The 20485-nt window shown below is 39.8% G+C and overlaps 1 pseudogene; it reads left to right on the top strand.

Moving 5' to 3' along the window:
- Positions 1 to 399: 399 nt before the first annotated feature.
- Positions 400 to 20010, top strand: LOC109269597 (40S ribosomal protein S4-like; annotated as a pseudogene).
- Positions 20011 to 20485: the final 475 nt, after the last annotated feature.

Raw genomic sequence — 20485 nt, 5'->3', positions numbered from 1 at the left:
AAGGCACCGTTTTAAGTGTGGCGGCTATTTTAACATTACAAGACTTTGTTCTTCTTGATGCTTCATCACCTCATTAACCTATGTGTCATTCTGAAGTATTTTGCCATGCTCTGATGATCAGAGACTCACTCGCTAACAACACAACATTCTAAATGCGAGCTCGTCCCCGGAGTCGTGGTGAATTAATTTTCAATTAGTTTTCATTAATGAACTTCATTTTTATGGGTCTGATTGCCGTCCCCGGCTTCGAGAAATTCAGCAAGCACTTTGGTGGGGGGGCGGGGGGAGGGGGGAACAAGCTATGGAGTCAGGAATATCCTGGGTCCTTCCCGTGAGACCTTACTTCAATCATTGGCCAAAACAAACAAACAAACAAAATGGCTAAATTATACATCAGACATGTACCAAGAGAACCCACGAATCTTCTCGGAGGTCTTCAGAGGTAAGTTCTGTTGCTAGCTGTGGCTGGTGTTTGCCTTGTACCCCAAAACCATGCTCAAGAAGGGAAAACATCAGGTGTAATAGAAAAAACTCTGGGTGCACCACTCTTTCTATGCTTTAGTTTCCTTTCATGGGAAAGGTTTATCCAGATTGTCCAGATCCAAATAACTATTATGAGTCCATAATAGTTGGCAAATAATTACAAATAAATTTAATACAGAGAGACAAACTACATAGTAAAACCGATGTTCTTGGATTGTTAATGAAGGACTAGTAGCCTGGGTAACATGCCCGCAAACCAAAATCCCAGCAGCTTCTCAGGAAAAGTGTGATGCTCTTGGGCCAAAAGACAATAAGGTTTCTATGCTCTTTCCATTTCCATTTTAAAAACCTGCAACTGAGAGCCGTGAGATACTCACCACCCACAGCCTAAGACTCTGCCTGTATAAAATTTAATGCACATTTTTCTTCCTTGTGATTTTTCCATGAAAAACGAAGTTTGTTGAGAGCTTAATCCTTTGGTGTTAGCTCTCGAAGAGGCACATATTTTAAAGTACACTCTGACTGTAGAATTATAAAAAGGTATTTAATTCCATCTTGTTACTCTGACTCAAAAGTAAATAAAGCTCAGGGCACCTGGCTGGCTCAGTCAGTAGAGCATGCAACTCTTGGTCTTGGGGTTGTGAGTTTGAGCCCCACGTGGGATGTAGAGATTACTTAAAAATAAAATTTTTATAAATAAATAAATAAATAAGGTGCTCTTATTTCTTAGTTAATGGTGTTAATTCTTCCCTTCACACAGAAATGATTATTTCAGCTTTCTTTCAGTAGGTATTTATTGAGTGCTGATTGATTCATAACACTGAGATCTTCAAGATCATATCTAAAAAGCAAAACAAAATCAAAAAACTAGAAGATGGGGTCCTGTTCTGGTGAAATTATAAAGTAGGTGAATGACGAAAGAGGAACGCACGAAACCATAGAATAGCGACAAAACAGCAGATGAGTGCAACACAATTCAGTAGAAATTATAAGGGGACATGCCCAGGGCATGTAAAATAAGGCAAATTATGATGGCCATGAACCTTAGCTGGTGCTTTATTGTCTTTATTTACTTTCTTCATCAGAAGCAGTTTCTCTGCATTGCTGATCACTTATTATGAAAACAAACTCAGATTTCAATTCTTTTTAAATGAGTGGTATCTTCTAAATGGAAGCATTTTCTGACATTCAGTTCTTTGCCCACAGAGAGGTATAAAAATAAAATTGGGGATCTTCTGTGATGATAGAAAGACAATGACTTCCACAAAAGTCAGCAGACGCTAGAAACGTAAAATACTTTATTATGTTCGTCACTTTTAAATATCTGGAACATCACGGTACAAATTAGAATCCAATCTGTAAAAAAGAAAAAGAATGATAGATAATAAAACTGAATTCTTCATGTACAGGAATAAAACTAATCCTCAAAAGAAGTAGGTGGCGCATTAGTTGCTACGATGAATTAAGGACAATTTGTCCAAGCATTTAGAAATGTTTATTCTTGAATAAGTGTACGTGTTTTTAACAAAAGATTGCCTAACTAACTGACTATGAACTTAAGGTCTGGAGTCTGATGATGGTGTAGTAAAGAGAGGTCAGGTTTTACAGTCAGACAGACCTAAATAAATCCCATATCTGACATTTATGAACAGATTCCTGGACAAGTTTCTCAACTTCTCTGAGCCTCAGTTTCATTATTGGTAAAGTACAAATAATAATAATGCCTACATTAGAAGGATTTGGGTGAGGTTTAATTGGGATAACTCATATAAAAGGTTTTGCACGTGGTAAGCACCCAATAAAAATGAACTATTGCTATGATATATACTCGAGTAAACATTTGGAAGCAAGAAAGGCTCTAGGAGGATAGGGAGTTACTTTAAAAAGTTACCCCAGCGGGGTATATAAAATACTTTTATTAAAAACCACTAAAAAATGTGGATATGTAACCAAATGAGAACGACGTGGCTTCCATTAGGCTACCAGGTGGTCGATTCAAAGCACTGATGACACGTTATCAGTTTCCAAATCTCAACTTCTGGCACAAAAATCGAGTATTTAGTATTATTTGCCTTCATAATTCCACAGAAACACCAGGCTACGGGGTTCTAGCTTTTGTCCTAAACTCTCCTGAGTTAAAATTAACAATAATATACGTGTCCTGTGTCTTCCCATGAGTAAAACATAAGTGGATATATGTGGTCTTATTAGGTCAGTTGGGAAAATAAAGTCCCCTGCAATCATGCACCTGTTTTCTACATGTTCTAATGTGCGAAACGTCAGCTTCCTTACAGGAACCCCTGTGAAACTAGGCTCTTAAGTACATTTTCCTAAACTCAACGTAATAATGCTTTTTCTTACATGATACAGGTTTTTCCAAAACATTGAAGGACTTTTTCAAGATTCTCTAAGCGTAGTCATAGTGTTCTTATAAGGTGGATGATTTTTATGACTCTAGTATTTTTTTAGACATAGCCACACTGTAACAGCTGCAAGTCAAATAGTATTACCCTAAAAAGGCAAGGAGAGAGAATTGAGTAAAATTATAATTCTGACTCTGCAAGATACTTTTAAAAATGAGCCATCTTTCCTGTGGTAAAATAATAGAATGGCATTGCCCCCATTTTTACCCTTGTAAAATGTTAATTATTTTGTTTTCATATTTTTAGAATAGTAAGACATGTACATAGTTACCAAAGTTTTAAAGTTCAAAAGGATATGCTCCCCTCACTGATCTCCCAATTAAACTTTGTTCTTAAGTTGGGGGATCTATGCAGTCGTGCAGAATATAAATGTAATTTTACGTTGATTTTACCTAATATATGAATGATAGATGATGGATCGATAGAATTTACATCTGCCTTAATAATATAGTATATATTCTTATGTTATATATTGCATTTTATAATATTAGTTAATAATGTAGTATATTAAATCAGAAGTAAATTAACAAATAGAACGTAAGTTACTGCAAGTCTTTTGTGACTTTTGGTTTTGAAGAAAATCTCTAGCATGAAAGTCTATTGGACTGCAAAAAGACCGTGAAGAAAAGCTATGAAAACCATTTCACTTAGGGTGCTATTTATATAAAGTCAAAGGAGAATCGCAGCACACACGGTAGGCTCCTATCTGGCGGGACCCAAATAACTAGAATTCTTTGTAGTCACAGGCAGTGATTACTCATGCTTCCATAGAGGGCCCTACGCCTCTGCAAGACGCGAGTGCCTTCTGAAGCACAAAGCAATACAATCGTTTGACTTAGTCTTGATATTAAAGTCATCTTATTATATTCTATTTCCTTGAAATGTATGCCCCACAACGGAGAGTTTTATACGTGTGGCAATTGTTTTCTTACCCAGAGTATTACGTTAATCGTAATACGTATTACATTAATCGTAATACGTATTTCATTATCCTTCAATTCTTTAAAAAGAGGAGTTTCCTTTAAGTTTAACACGGATATAAGAGGACGCGTGGAGAGAAAGAAAGCTGATTTTTACCTCTACAGCGTTATGAGTAAGATGTTTGTCCTTTGTCCCCACTCTTGACTGCATTATTATTAATATTGCCTTAGAGTATACTGAGCAATTTCATCCCTTTGTTATTGTTTTTCCAAATAATTACAGTGATGTGTTATCAAACATTCAGGTGTTTCTTAATAGATTTTGTTTCCAAAAACATAATATCTTGAATGCATATAAATGTATTTCAAATGATTAAAGTGCAGCTCTTAAGGTATTTTCTACAAGGAAAAATACCTGAAGTAAAAGCAAGTAATCGTGCTGAGATATCATAAATGCACATTGAACATGTATGGTACTCAGTTTGATAAGTTAACAATTTAATACTATTTACTGGGTTTTTTTACATAATTTCTTCAGAGCTAGTTACCTCTGTTTTTTTACATCTATTTTAATAATTATGCATTGTACATGGATTGAAAAACCACCTTAAAGTGTCTCTCCCTGAATCTAATTTGGAAGGTAAATTATTAACACAGAAAACTGTTTTTAGAGGTTCCTACTGAAAAATTTAAAAATGTTTTATGTGTGCTTTACTTTGAGTTTTTAAAATGCTTCGAGCACACTATATTGTTCCATTATTAACTATTAAACTTTTTTATATTTATATGCACCAAAATTAAAACATTTCTGTTTTGACAGACAGAAACCAAAGGAAGCAAGGAAATGCACAATTAAACCAGAAAGATACTGTGTCATCCAATACTCAGACACCACAGGGTATGTTAAGAAGGCCATTAAAACAGCATTCTGTTGTGTTACAATGACATATGGTAGGCTTCCAAAATTAACGGAGTATTTTGCTGCCTACTGGCTTGTATCACAGGCTTAATAGTCTGGGGGGAGGGGTACAGTGGGGGGGGGGAGGTGTTTGGGGTTGGGTTTTTTTTGGCAGAGGGAGCACTTAAAATGTCTTCTGTGTTTTGATAAGTACTTTTGAGAGTTTGTGAAGCATTAATCTCTTTTAGATAAGTGATTCTGGTTAAGAAAACACTCAGAAATCTCATTTCTTTTGTTTTTTTTTTTTTCACAGTGCCCTCCTTTGCTCTATGCCTATTCACTCCTCCTTGTTGACTAGGGTAGACTCTCCGTTCTCCTCCTCTCAGCCAAACTGCATTTTTTGAAAGATGTTTTTTAAATATATAAGGGAAGGCATAAAGCTGTTTGGTTATGATATCGGTCGCTTGCACCTGATCTACTGGGTGGTGAGTTCCCCTTGACCTTTCACATGTGAGGCAGCGTCTCCAATTTTGTTTAAGACACACAGGGTTAGCTCTGCCTCGGCACACCCCCGACACCCACGATGTAACTAGAGTCGCTCTCACTTAACTTCAGCTTTATACAATATTCAGTTTATGCCCTAGAATTTGTTCACTGCATAAATCAGATTCCAATACGTTTCCAAAATATGGAATGTATTTCTAAACCGCAGGGAAGAACATAGAATCTCATCTCAAACGTCGCCTAGTCAGGTCACTATGTGGCCCTGGCTGTTTTCAAAATGAAATGAAGGCTTTCAGAGTCGTATAAACTCAACCTCAATGTCCCCGTATACACTTTCTAAATATTAATTAGGATACTCTGTGGCTTTTATAAACTGTGGTGGGGCCTCTCCTTCCAGACCCCCAACCACTGCCATCTGGGTCTAAAGCATCTACTGGCCACTTGTTCTACCAGATATCAAATTTCTTTTTGAGGACGTTATATTTAGATTTCTGAAAGAGATGGCAGTAATACTTAGCTCTACGCCCCTGACTCACCCCCAAGGGGGTCAAAGGGCAGTATATATTTTGACGTCAGTTACTCCGTCTCTCTTGTTTAGAAGGACCTCAGTTATGCAATCTTCAAGACACAAAGGGTAAAAGAGTTCTCCTGCAGCCAAAATTGCTGACGCCCCCGCGATGAGAGATTCCAGCCCTGCTGAATTCCTTCTTCACGTGGTGCTAACCCGACAAAGCACAGACACAAGTTCACCAGGCAAAGGAGAGCCGGAGCGTTGTTAGTTGCTTTTAGTTGACTTTCTCCTTGTAGAGCCACAGCATAAGAACATGGAGTTGAAGTGGCCAGGGTTCAAACTTCACACATTGCTAGCTGTATGATTTGGGGCAAGTTAATTAAGCTTCACTTTCTCCTCTATAGAGTTCATAACAGCATCTACTTCATACAGCTTCGGTGTCACATTGCATGTAAAGTCCCCAGCATGTGGTGAGCACCATGTTAGTATGGTTACTTCTAGTTCATTCATTCACTTAACTAACACTGAACACCTACTGCAAAGCATTTTATGGATGGAGAACTGGGGCACAAAAATCTTGGGCAGTTATCCAAAGTTATCGTTTAAATAACAGTGGGACACAGATGTCCTGATGTCAGTTTTTAGCTCACTGGGCTAAGCTGGCTCTCTTAATGGGATATTAAAAACCCAACCTAGATTTGGGAAACGGCCAGGAGCCTCTCTAAAAATGCAACATTTTAATGAAAAGACAATTTCGTGTTTTGGTTTTGTGCAGGGTGTAATGATTTCAGACACGTCTATAAAGTTTTCATAAGCAGAACAGAAGAAGACTGAAGCATAACGATGACCCACTAAAAAGTGCCAACAGATCCTTAAGCCATGCAAAAATCCATCTCGTGCTTTACCTGTGTCTAATACAATCCAGAAAACATGCCTTGTTATAAAGTAAGGGCCCGAGATTTTTATTTCTTAAATTGTACGTATTGTCTTTATTTCTTCATATAATGAGATTCTTAACACTTTTAATCAGTACTATTTATAATATAGAAAATAGTAAGGGCAAACAATGGGTGAAAGGCAGAAAGATAGAGTCCTTTGAATCAATGATTTATTTTCCCAAATGAACGCTTACCCTCAGAGATTGCTTAATAAAGTGAAACTATTACACTAAATAGATTAGCCCACATCCATCCTGCCAAATGCTGATTTCAGATTCCCTGTGGAACAAATATTCCTTAAATCTTTAATTTCCGTATCAGTATACTGAACTGAAAATTTCAGGCTCTGTAAATTCAAGTAACTTAAAACTGGATAAAAGACTATGAAATAAAATTAAATATAGTTCTTCACATATCCTAGCAGGAACCTAAACATATGATACTTTGGTTGTTTCTGCACAACAATGCAAAAATATGTTTATTTTAAAAAGTAATAAAATCAGGGGCACCTGGCTGGCTCTGTCAGTGGAACACGCGACTCTTGATCTTGGGGTTGTAAGTTTGAGCCCCATGGTGGGTGTAGAGATTACTTCCACATAAAATCTTTTTTTTAAAAAAGTGATGAAATCAATAACCAGTTAGTATGCTCACTAAAAAACTTCAGAGCCAATCCGACAACGAGACAATGAGACTTTTTTTCCCACCAAAAGCACAGAAAGTAATTACATTAAGACTGTCCAAATAATTTGACAAATTTAATGAATGCTCTACAGGTGGATTTTCCAAACATCTTTAACCAGAATGCTTAGGTTGATGAGATAGACTATACCCACAATTCATGACATAAATATTTCAAAGTAATAAACTTGATTCTTCTTAAATCCCTCTAATTGAAAACTGTGCCAAAATTAATACGAAAATAAATTTTGAAACAACCAGGAGTCAAAATGTGTATTTTGAATGACAGCAGTTCTACTGGCTTATAATCATTTCTTTAGCCCATATAAAAACCTCTTTATAGCTTCGGTTCCATGATTGTGCGTTTCTGATGCAGATAATTTATTGTAAGAAAAGCAAGATCGTCCTGGTCTGTGTTTAAGTGCATTTTTTAAATTTTGCTCTGCTGTGAGATATAACCTTGGTAATATAAAAAAAGTGGGAATGCATATTTTTACAAATGGCAAGACTTCTTATGCAAAACTAGCATTTGACAGTGTCATTTACAATAACAGTGAGTCTTTTAATCCATGTAATTCCTGGAGTAGCTACTCTGTTGTGCACCGGACTTATCAGTTTTGGGTCACATTGTTACCACAGCTCTGAGCTTAGTATTCACTTTTATGTTCCCTCTCCCCAGGCACAAGAGTAATTTTGAAACTGATCAAAGTAAGATTTCTCCTTATTGAATAGAAGTTGAGATGAATCCATTCATTCATTTCACACATTTTCACAGAATGCCTGTTATGTGCCATCTAGGGACCTGTGTGGAGAAATACTCACGGTCCCTGCTCTCACATGGCTGAGAGTTTAGTGGAGAGACCAAGAACAAGTAAGTGTATAATTTAAAGGTGATAAGCGTTGTGAAGGAAAATTGTAGGGTACTTTGAGCTAGAACAGGAAGGCTCTAATTTAGTCAGGGAGATCAGGGAAAGCCTCCCTGCTAGTGGCAGCCACCTCTCTATGAGGACAAAAGCCAGCTTGAAAACAAAGCCGACATATAGGAGAGAGAAGAACCCAGATAATCACAGTGAAATGAAGCCCTGATGGGACTGTGAATTAAGGACTAAACCCCTGGTCCCCCTAACTTGGGTTTGTTGTTAATGACTACAAAAGCATTGTGTTACAGGCAAAGAAGATAGAAAGAAGAGATAGAAAGAAGAGAAAATAGCCTACGTGAAAACCCTAATACAGGAAAGCAGGTGATACAATGTTAAATACTTCCTATTTCCAACATAGATCCATTCCTTTGCCCCCTAAGGACACAAATCTGTGCTTATACTGTTCTCTCTGCCTCTAGTACTTTTTCACACCTACAATCTGCCTATCAAATCCTCCTCACCCTTCAAGGTTGTATTTAAGTGCCTCCTCCTTCTCCACAAAATCTTCTCTAACCATTTTTACCCATAACGATACCCTTTCTCCTTACTGATCCTAGCTAACGTTTTTCTAAATTGAATTTCAGCATCTGCTGTATCGCTCAACCTCCCCCTCCAACCTATTCTCCAGTGCACTTTTGCACCTGCTTGCCTTTGCCCAGCGTATTTCATATTCACTTGACCTGGAGTGAACCTTCTCCTACACAACCTATTGAAATCCTACATATCCTTCAGACATCTATAATGCCACCTTTCTTGGAAAGCTTGCTCTAACCCCCTCGTAGGACATGAGCATTATCTGTTTCTCCCGCAGGATTGTCCTTCCTTCATTGAATACAGAGACCATCTTTTATTCAACTTTGAGTTCTGAATGCAATACTACAACAGAGTGGACACTAGAGACAAATTTTTACTGAATGAATAAGTGGATGAATGGATGGATGGATGGATGGATGGATGAATAGATGGAAAGATTCCTCTAAAACATATTTTGTATGCATGGAAGTTCTTACAAAAAGGAACCATATCTAATTTTTAATCCTCTGAGTACATAGAATACACATGCATATTGCAAAAACTAAATATAAATGTTTATTGAATAGAATTTAGAATAATCAGAAATACGGGAATTTAAGCAAACCTGTTTGATGTTTTTCTTTCTTGCTTTGCTTTGTTTTGTTTTGTTTTTTGTTTTAACTGGAAGCTATAGAATGTCATGTAGCCACATTTACTTTAATGCCAAGAGTTAAGCACATTCTTTGCTAATGACAGAAATCATCAGAGCCATTACTAAAGTCACTGATGCTCTTTAAAAGGGGTCTATGCTTGGAAGACACTGATCTATATATGTGTATCCTATTTAAAATAAATTTGCTTCCTTTGAATCTTAAGAAAGAAAGAAAGAAAGAAAGAAAGAAAGAAAGAAAGAAAGAAAGAAAGTCACTGGTGTACAAGGATAGGAAGCTAATAGAAATGAGAAGTGTTGTTCATGTGGTTAAGCACTAAATTTTGGTGAATTGCATTTGAATAGAAACAGCTTCAGCTATAAATACTGGACTAAAAGAACTAAAGACCAATGTTTACTTCTTCCTATGAAATGCTTTTTTGAATGGGCCAATTGACTTTTACAGTGAGAATGTCTTCCAGTGGATCAAACTGGACACTTTATAGCTTTGTCATTTTCTTTAAAGTAAATGCCTCAAATCTTCAAGTTAGGTTAAGATTTTTGGTACTACTCATGCAGTGTTTGATGGGAATGTAATTGTTACAGATTTTTTGAATGACAATTTGACATTTTCTATCAAAATGTAAAATATGCATAACTTTTGACCCCACTGAATCTCTTAGGACCCCGTCCCAAATAAAAAAGCTCACACTAGACTATGAAGAGATACTTTTGAATTTTTGAAAATTTCTGTAATATAGTTATTTATGTATTTATTTTTAAGTGATGTCTACACCCAATGTGGAGTTCAAACTTACAACCCTGAGATCAAGACTTGCACGCTCTACTGACTGAGCCAGCCGGGTGCCCCACAAGGAGTTTTTAAAATACAGGCATATCTCATTTTATTATGCTTTACTTTTTTGCCCTTCACGAATTTGCGGTTTTTTACAAATTGAAGGTTTGTGGCAACCCTGCATTCAGCAAGTCTATTGGTGCCATTTTTCCAAGAGCATTTGCTCACTTTGTGTCACAAGCATTTGCTCACAAAATGTGTCACATTTTGGTAGTTCTAGCAATATTTCAAACTTTCCACTATTATTATATTTATTATGGTGATCTGTGATCAGGGATCCTTGATGTGACCACTGCAATTGTTTTGGGGTGCCACGAACCACACCCATATAAGGCAGTGAACCAAATCAATAAAAGTTTCGTGTATTTGACTGTTCCACTGACCAACCATTCCCCGCTCTCTCTCCCTCTCCTCAAGCCTTCCTATTCCCTGGGACAAAACAATATTGAAATTAGGCCAATTAATAACCCTACAGTGGTTTCCAAGTGTTCAAATGAAAGGACAAATCATACATCTCTCACTTCAAATCAAAAGCTAGAGAGCCACCTGGGTGGCTAATCAGACTCTTGATTTAGGCTCAAAGTCATGATCTCGTGGTTCGTGGGTTTGAGCCCTGTGTTGGGCTCCAGGCTGACACTGGAGAACCTGCTTGGAATTCTGTCTCTCCTTCTTGAAAATTTCTGTAATATAGTTATTTATGTATTTACTTATTTATTTATTTCTTAGAATCTCTGCCCCTCCCCCACTTGCGTGCTTGCTCTTTCTCTAAATAAATAAATAAATAAATAGCTAGACATTATTAAACTTAGTGATGAAGGCATGTCAAAAGCTGACCTAGGCTGAAAGCTAAGCCTCTTGTGCCACAACTGTTCGCCAAGTTGTGGATGCAGAGGAAAAGTCCTTGAAGGAAGTTAAAAGTGCACGGTGAACACACGAATGATAAAGTGAAACAGCCTTATTGCTGATATGGAGAAGGTTTTAGTGGTCTGGATAGAAGATCGAACCAGCCATGACATTCCCTTAAGCCAAAGCCCAATCCAGAGCAAGGCCCTAATGCTCTTCAATTCTGTGAAGGCTGAGAGAGGTGAGGAAGCTGCAGAAGAAAAGTTGGAAGCTAACAGAGGTGGGTCCATGAGCTTTGGGGAAAGAAGCTGCCTTTGTAACATAAAAGTACAAGGAGAAGCAGGGAATGCTGATGTGAAAGCTGCAGCAAGTTATCCAGAAGATCTAGCTAAGACCATGAATGAAGGTGGCTACACTAAACAAGAGATTCTCAGTGTAGATGAAACAGCCTTAGATTGGAAGAAAAGGCCATCTAAGACTTTCATAGCTACAGAGGAGAAGTCAAGGCCTGGTTTCAAAGCCTCAAAGGGCAGGCTGACTCTTTGTTAGGGCCTAATGTAGCTGGTGACTTTACGTTGAAGCCAATGCTCACTGACCATTCCAAAAATCCTAGAGCCCTTAAGAATTATGCTCAATCAACTCTGCCTGTGCCTAATGGAACAACAAAGCCTATGGATGACAGCACATCTGCTTACAACATGGCTCACTGATTATTTTCAGCCCACTGTTCAGACCTAGTGCTCAGAAAAAAAGATTCCCTTCAAAATATGACTGCACATGGGCAATGCACCTGGTCGCCCAAGAGCTCTGATGGAGACGTACAATGAGATTAATGTTGTTTCCATGCCTGCTAACACAGCATCCATTCTGCAGCCCAGGGATCAAGGAGTAATTTTGACTTTCAAGTCTTATTATTTAAGATATACATTTTGTAGGTTACAGCTGCCATAGATAGTGATTCCTCTGATGAATCTGGGCAAAGTAAATTGAAAACCTTGTGGAAAGGATTTATCATTCTACATGCCATTAAGAACACTCGTGATTCATGGGAGGAGGTCAAAATATTAACATTAACAAGAGTTTGGAAGAAGTAATTCCAGCCTTCATGAATGACTTTAAGGGGTTCAAGACTTCAGTGAAGAAAGTAGCTACAGACGTGGTCGAAATAACGAGAAAACTAGTATTAGAAGTGGAACGTGAGGGAACCTGACTAGCTCAGGTGGTAGAGTGTGCAACGCTTGTTCTTGGGGTTATAGGTTCGAACCCCACACTGGGTGTAGAGATTACTTAAAAACAAAATCTTTTAAAAAAGGAATAAGTGGAGCCTAAAGATGTGACAGAATTGTTGCAATCTCATGATAAAACTTAAACAGATGAGGAATTGCTCTTATGGATGAGAAAAGAAAGCGGTTTCTTGAGATGGAAGCTACTCCGGGTGAAGATGCCATAAAGATGATGGAAATGACAACAAAGGATTCAGAATATTATATAAACTTAGTTGATAAAGCAGCAGCAGGGTTTGAGAGGATTGACTCGAATTTTGAAAGAAATTCTACTGCAGGCAAAATGCTATCAAGCAGCATCACATGCTACAGAGACATCATTCACAAAAGAAAGAGTCAATCAATGGAGGAAACGTCATTGTTTTCTTTTTCTAAGTGCCACAGCCGCCCCAACCTTCAGCAACCAGCACCTTGATCTCGGCTCAGATCATGATCTCGCGGTTTGTGAGATCAAACCCTGCATGGGGCATTGAGACAAGACCCTCCACCACCAGCAAAAAGATTACAATTCACTAAAAGTTCAAGTGATGGTATTTTTAGCAATAAAATATTTTTAATTAAGGTATGTACATTATTTTTTAGACACAATGCTATTTCATACTTACTAGGCTACAGCATAGTGTAAAATGTGTAAGTTTTATATGCATTAGGAAACACGAAAATTCATTTGACTCACTTTATTGCAATATTCCCTCTATGGCAATAATCTAGAACTGAGCCCTCAATCTCTCTGAGATTTTTTAAAAATCCTTTTTTTTTTAATTTTTTTTTAACGTTTATTTATTTTTGGGACAGAGAGAGACAGAGCATGAACGGCGGAGGGGCAGAAAGAGAGGGAGACACCGAATCGGAAGCAGGTTCCAGGCTCTGAGCCATCAGCCCAGAGCCCGACACGGGGCTCGAACTCACGGACCGCGAGATCGTGACCTGAGCTGAAGTCGGACGCTTAACCGACTGAGCCACCCAGGTGCCCCTAAAAATCCTTTTTTAAAGAGTTTATTTATTTTTAGGTTTATTTGGAGAGAGAGAGTGTGCGTAGGGGAGGGGCAGAGAGACAGGGAGAGAGAATCCCAAGCAGGCTCCGTGCTGTCAGTGTGGAGCAGGACCTGGGGCTTGACCTCATGAACTTTGAGATCATGACCTGAGCTGAAACCAAGAGTTGGACATTTAGCCAACTGAGCTCTCCAAGCACCCCAATAGTTTACTTATTTATTTTCAAAAATTTTTAATGTTTATTTATTATTGATAGAGAGAGAGCATGAGTGGAGAAGGGGCAGAGGGAGAGAGGGAGACAGAGGATCTGAAGCGAGCTCTGCGCTGACAGCAGCAAGGCAGATGTGGGGCTCGAACTCACAAACCATGAGATCATAACCTGAGCCGAAGTTGGATGCTCAAATGACTGAGTCACCCAGGGGCCTCTTATTTATATATTTTGGGAGAGAGAGAGAGAGAGAGAGGAGCAGAGAGACAGGGAGAGAGAGAGAGAGAGAGAGAGAGAGAGAGAATCCCACGCAGGCTCCACACTGCCAGCGTGAAGCCAGATGTGGTGCTCAAACTCATGAATTGTGAGATCACAACGTGAGCTAAGTCGGACACTTAACTGACTGAGCCACCCAGGCACCCCTTAAGATTTTATTTTTCAGTAATCTCTACACCAGTTGTGGGGCTCAAACTTACAACCCCAAGATCAAGAGGTGTGTCCTCTACCGACTGAGCCAGCCAGGTACCCCCAGAGTTCCACATCTGCTTAGGATCTAGAAAGCTTCAAGAGAACATTTTTCCAGGGGTGCCTGGGTGGCTCGGTCGGTTAAGTGTCCGACTTCGGCTCAGGTCATGATCTCACCGTCCGTGAGTTCGAGCCCCGCATCGGGCTCTGTGCTGACAGCTCAGAGCCTGGAGCCTGTTTCAGATTCTGTGTCTCCCTCTCTCTCTCTCTCTGCCCCTCCCCTGTTCATGCTCTGTCTCTCTCTGTCTCAAAAATAAATAAACGTTTTAAAAAAATTAGAAAAAAAAAAGAGAACATTGTTCCCATCCTAAGAACAAGAAAAACAGATAATCTACAAAATCATAATTTTTCTTGAATCCATTAGAAACCTGAGTACACAAGGCAGCTAAGTGAATTAAATTCCAAAGAGTGGCAAACCCCTCCAAGAAAAAAGCGAACACATGAATTTTTACCTTTGTTACAGCATGGCAGTAAGGAACGGCCACCATTAAGGTAGGTAAGAAGAAAACGGCTAAACTTTTCAATCAATTCTTAAAGACTGAATGTGCGCTATTTCAGTTTAGAAAAAAAAGGGAATCACAGACTTTTACAAGGAACATTGAACCTATTCCCAAGCTGTTATCGACCAGATTATCACAAGGGAGATTGGGGGAAGGGCAAGGGATAAGAGAGAATCCCCTTTCAGGGCTCAAGCATGCAGGTAATGATCAGGTACCACTGGGGGAGAGGTATGAAATATAGCCCACTTCCCCCCAAACCCTCTCTCATAGGAAGCAAAAGCTTTGAGCATCTGAGGAGCAGGAGAAGGTAGCAAAGCCTCCCAATTAGGGACTCAAGCAAAGATCCACGGCTTCTGTTATGGAAGGGGTAGAAACGAAAGCCCCTTGCCCTAGGGGAGGGCTAAGAGAAGCTACTGTAATCCTGCAGTAATACAAAGCAGGGGTCCTGGTCAGATAGAGAAGAAACAGGAAACTTTCATCTGCTCAAGACTCAGTATAGATGTCCTTGAGATGCATCCATGACTCGTATACGTTTTGAAGAATAAACTTACTGGGGCACCTGGGTGGCTCAGTCGGTTAAGTTCAACTCTTGATCTTGGCTCAGAGCATGATCTCATGGTCTGTGAGATCAAACCCTGCATGGGGCTCTGTGCTGAGAGCACAGAGCCTGCTTGGGATTCTCTCTCTCCCTCTATCTCTCTGTCCTTCCTCTGTTCATTCTCTCTCTCTCTCTCTCAAAATAAATAAATAAACTTTAAAAAAAAAAGAATTAAATTACTAAAATTATCTCTTTCGGGGTGCCTGGCTGGCTTAGTTGGTACAGTTTTCAACTCTTGATCCTGGGGTTGTGAGTTCAAGCCCCAGGTTGGAGATTTTTTAAAAATAAAATATTTTAAAAATAATAATAATAAAATTATCTCTTCTACTAAGGGCCATGTTTATCTACTTGAAATTAGCAGATGGTGGTGGAAAATTTTGCAAATAGTCGGAAACAGCTGGTTTCCTAGCTTATCCTCCCAGACAGGCCATTCCTCCAGTTATTGGCAGATCTGAGACTGAAACCCAGGCCTCCTGCCTCACTCTGTCATTATAAAGCAGACAAGCAAAGTGTATTTTAAAAACCAAGTAACTGTGCTCATCCCTACATCATAATTAAAGACCTCTAAAATATGAAAAATGCCATAGTGAAGGCTTTCCTGGGTGAAAGTCCTTCAAGACCTCAGGAGAAAAGAAATTGTATTAATCCCAAGTTGTAGCCCCAGTCTTTATTATTATTACTATTATTCAAACATTTGGATTGTTTTAGTTAATTTTAATATTATACTCTGGTAGATTGAAAATGGCTGCAGATTTTTTGCTACCCCCTCTCCTAGAGTCTGGGCTGACCTCAGGAGCCTGCATGACCTATAAAATACAGCAGAAGTGAGGTCGTGAGGTTTCTGAAGCTAAGCATAAGAAGTCTGGCAGCATCTACCTGGATGTCTTGGAATCCTTTCTCTGAACACCATGAGCTGTCATGTAAGAGGTCCAAATATACAGCTTAACAACAACAACAAAATAACACAACTTAAAAATGGGCAAAGGACTTGAATAAACATTTCTCCAAATAGAACGTACAAACGTCCAGTAAGCATTAAAAGATGCTCAGTGTCACTAGTCATTAGGAAAATACATATCAAAAGCCCAATAAGATACCTCACACCCATTAGGATGATTATTATTTTTAAAAAACCAGAAAATAAAGTATGTTGGTGAAAATGTGTAGAAATTGGAACACTCATGCATTGCTGATAGGAGTGTAAAATTGGTGTAGCTGCAATGGAAAACAGTTGGGGTGGCTCTTCAAAAAGCTAAACAGGGGTGCCTGGGTGGCTCAGTTGGTTGAGCATCTGACTTCAGCTCAGGTCATGATCTCGCGGTCCGTGGGTTCGAGCCCCGTGTTGGGCTCTGTGCTGACAGCTCGGAGCCTGGATCCTGCTTTGGATTCTGTGTCTCCCTCTCTCTCTGCTCTTTCCCTGCTCATGCTCTGTCTATCTCTGTCTCTCAGGAATGAATAAACATTAAAAAAAAATTTTTTTTAAAGCTAAACAAAGAAATGGGGTGCCCGGGTGGCTCAGTTGGTTAAGCGTCCAACTCTTGATTTCAGTTCAGGTCATGATCTCATGGTTGGTGAGATCGAGCCCCGTGTAGGGCTCTGTGCTGACAGCAAACAGCCGGCTTGGGATTCTCTCTCCCTGCCTCTCCCCTGTTCATGCATGCATGCACTCTCTCTTTCTCTCTCAAACAGATAAATATTAAAAAAAAAAAAAAAAAGAATGACCATATGGCCCAGTAATTCGACTCCTACGTATACACCCAAAGGAATTGAAAGCAGGGACTTGAAGAGATATTTGTATACCCATGTTCACAGCAGCATTATTCACAATAGCCAAAAGATGGAAGCAACCCAAGTGTCCATCAACAGATGAACGCATAAACAAAATGTGGTTACATAAACAAATGTGTATACAATGGAATATTATTCAGCCTTAAAGAGGAATGAGATTCTGACACATGCGAAAGCATACACGAACCCTGAAGACATTATGCTAAATGAACGAAGCCAGACACAAATATGATGTACCTAGAATAGGCAAATTCATAGAGGCAGGAAGTAGATCAGAGTTGCTTTCTATGGGCTGAGAAGGAGGGGAAATGGGAAGTTATCGCTTAATGGGTACAGGGTTTCTGCTTGGGGCCATGAAAAAATTGCAAGTAGACAGACGATTTACTACATTGTGAATTGAATTCGTGCCACTGAACTGACACTTCTAAAATGGTTAAAATGGTAAATTGTATGTTATGTGCATTTTACCACAATAAAAAATATAAGAAAAAAATGGCAACCCAAACCATGTATTAGAAGAGAAGGAGGAAAAGGAGAAGGATGGCGGAGAGAAAGAGAAGAAAAAGAAGATTGCCCTAGTCCTAGTACCTTGAGAGCATCACTGGAGCGGTCACAGACCCAGGTGATCCTGACCTTCCAGCCAGCCTGCAGGAACCAAACATGTGAGTGAAGCTGCCTCGAGCCCTCCAGAGCAGCCTAAATTCCAGCTGATTACCTCTGGGTGACGGACCTCAAGCAATGTCACTTGGGACTGAGGATTACCCGTCTGAGTCCTGCTCCTCAAAAGTACAGGCATGTTTTAGGCTGCCAGGTTTCAGAATAATCTGTCACACAGCAACAGATAACCAGAACATAATCCCTCTACTGTCCGTAAGTGGGTTGAACTGGTAGTTCCTAAGTCAGACCTAGGAGAGTGGTATCAGTAAAAATTCCACTCAGTCAAGTCGTGGGAGGTTTGGACAAGTATTTGGAGGGTGGTGCAGGACAGGTCCCCCTCCCCTAGGGCAGAGGGAACAACAATCTGCTTTGAACATTATATCCTAGGTTGCTAGCCAACATCCTTTACAGACAAAGGCCAGTTCAGCCATAAATGAAAAAACTTACGGAGCGCATCTTGGTTTCATTCAAAATGAAGTTACTCCCACAGGAGGAGTGTATTGTCATAAAAAGTAAGATTATTCCCGGGGCGCCTGGGTGGCTCAGTCAGTTGAGCGTCCGACTTCAGCTCAGGTCACGATCTCGCGGTCCGTGAGTTCGAGCCCCGCGTCGGGCTCTGGGCTGACGGCTCAGAGCCTGGAGCCTGCTTCCAATTCTGTGTCTCCCTCTCTCTCTGCCCCTCCCCCGTTCATGCTCTGTCTCTCTCTGTCTCAAAAATAAATAAACGTTTAAAAAAAAAAAAGTAAGATTATTCCCTTTACTAAAATGACAATGAGGAAAGTGACACTGGTTTCCAGTGCAAAAAAAAAAAACAAAAACAAAAACAAAACAAAACAAAAACATTACTATTGGGTGATATTTCAGAACTGTGAAAGCTGCTTTCGATCTTTTGTCCTAAAATTGGAAAGTTAGCAGGCTTCACTGTGCCTGTGAACCAGGGGCTGCTCCCCAGTGCCCCAGTGGAGAGGGGTGTCTCTCTTTGAAGCAAACATGAATACTACTGCTCATATGCGATGAACAGTATGTTAGAAGAGAGGTCAGGAGACCTGAGTTCTTTGTTCACTTCTACACACCATGTAGCGTGGGCAGGACACATGACCTCTCTGGACGTCAGTTTCCTTGTCCACAAAAAGGGAATAGTTTGGTTGCACACTGGAATTAGCAGCCTAAGATATAATACTCTAAAATCTTGATGCGCAGGCTGCACCTCAGGCCAATTACATCAGAATCTTTATGGGTAGAACACAGTCCTCAGGATTTTTTTTTTTTAAACTTGCAGTACTTTCCAATACAAAGCCATGGTTGAGAACCACTGAAATGGAGGAATGAAGCACAGAAGAAATTTTTTAAATTTCCATCCAGCTGTAAAAGTTGTGTAACTTAGCTATTTTATCAGCACGCTGGAAGAAGGCAGTCTTCTTTTCTTTTCTTTTTTTTTTTTTAAGACTTTATTTTTAAGTAATCTCTACACCCAATGTGGGACTCGAACTCACAACCCCAAGATCAAGGGTCGCACGCACCACTGCCAGGCACCCTGGCAGCCTTCGTTTCATGCCTAGTGCAACCACCGTTCTTGGTCCCAAGAAGCGTCGGTAATGTGTAGCGGCTGCAAAGCATTGGAAGCTGGATAAACTGACCAGCGTGTTTGCTCCTTGCCCATCTGCCAGTCCTCACAAGCTGGGAATGTCTCCCTCTCATCATTTCCCTAAGGAACAGACTTAAGTATGCCCTAACAAAAGATGAAATCAAGAAGATCTGCACGCAGCAGTTCATTAAGATGCATGGCAAGGTCCAAACTGATATCACCTACCTTACTGGTTTATGGATGTCATCAAGACTGACAAGACTGTAGAGAATTTCTGTCTAATCTTTGACACCAAGAGTGGCCAAGTACAAGTTGCGCAAAGTGAGAAAGATCGTTGTGGGAACAAAAGGAATCCCTCAACTGGTGACCCATGATTCTCACCCCGTCCGCTACCCTGATTCCCTCAACAAGGTGAACAACACCATTCAGAATGATGAGGAGACTGGCAAGATGACCAACTTCACCAAGTCTGACACTGGTAACCCGTGTGTGGCGACTGGAGGTGCTAACCTGGGAAGAACTGGTGTGATCACCACTAGAGACACCCTGCTTCTTTTGATGTGGTTCATGGGAAAGATGCCAGTGGCAATAGCTTCGCCATCCAACTCCCCAACGGTCTTGTTATTGGCAAAGGCAACAAAAGGCCGAGGATTTCTCTTCCCCAAGAAAAAGCTATCCACTTCACCATTGCTGAAGTGAGAGACAAGAGACTGGTGGCCAAACACAGCAGTGGGTGAAATGATTTCTAGGTGACTTGAATAGAAGAGTCTTGGCATATAATGAAAGATAATATAGCATAAATAAATATTGTATAATCTGATACCCCAAAATGTTATCCTTCCATTAATAAATATTTATCACATGCTATGTTCCAGGCATTCTGCTTGACATACAGGTACCAAGAGAAGTTCAGCATTCTAGATATTAGGGGAGGGGGGAGGTGCATATGGGCATGGAGAGAGATCTAAAAGAAATACAGATTGTATTCAGTCTCAATTCAAGTGAAGAAATAGACCAATCAATTCTCCTTGGAGGAGGGGAAAGGGATTCAAGGAAAAAATACCTTGAGTCAAGTCTTTAAGAATGATTTGGCACTTAACAAAGGTAAGGTTCAGGTAGTGGAGGGTAAAGGAAGAACATCTTCAGTTGTCCAGCACCCCGTTGTCTAACATCTGCACCTAAAGCTGTTGGTGCAATTAAGGGGAAACCTCT

The sequence above is a fragment of the Panthera pardus genome, unplaced genomic scaffold (assembly GCF_024362965.1).
Source record: "Panthera pardus isolate Hobbes unplaced genomic scaffold, ASM2436296v1 HiC_scaffold_10, whole genome shotgun sequence".
In the NCBI taxonomy this organism is placed as follows: Eukaryota; Metazoa; Chordata; class Mammalia; order Carnivora; family Felidae; genus Panthera; species Panthera pardus.
The sequence above is the reverse complement of the archived record's forward strand: the minus strand, read 5'-3'. Positions and strand labels throughout refer to the sequence as shown.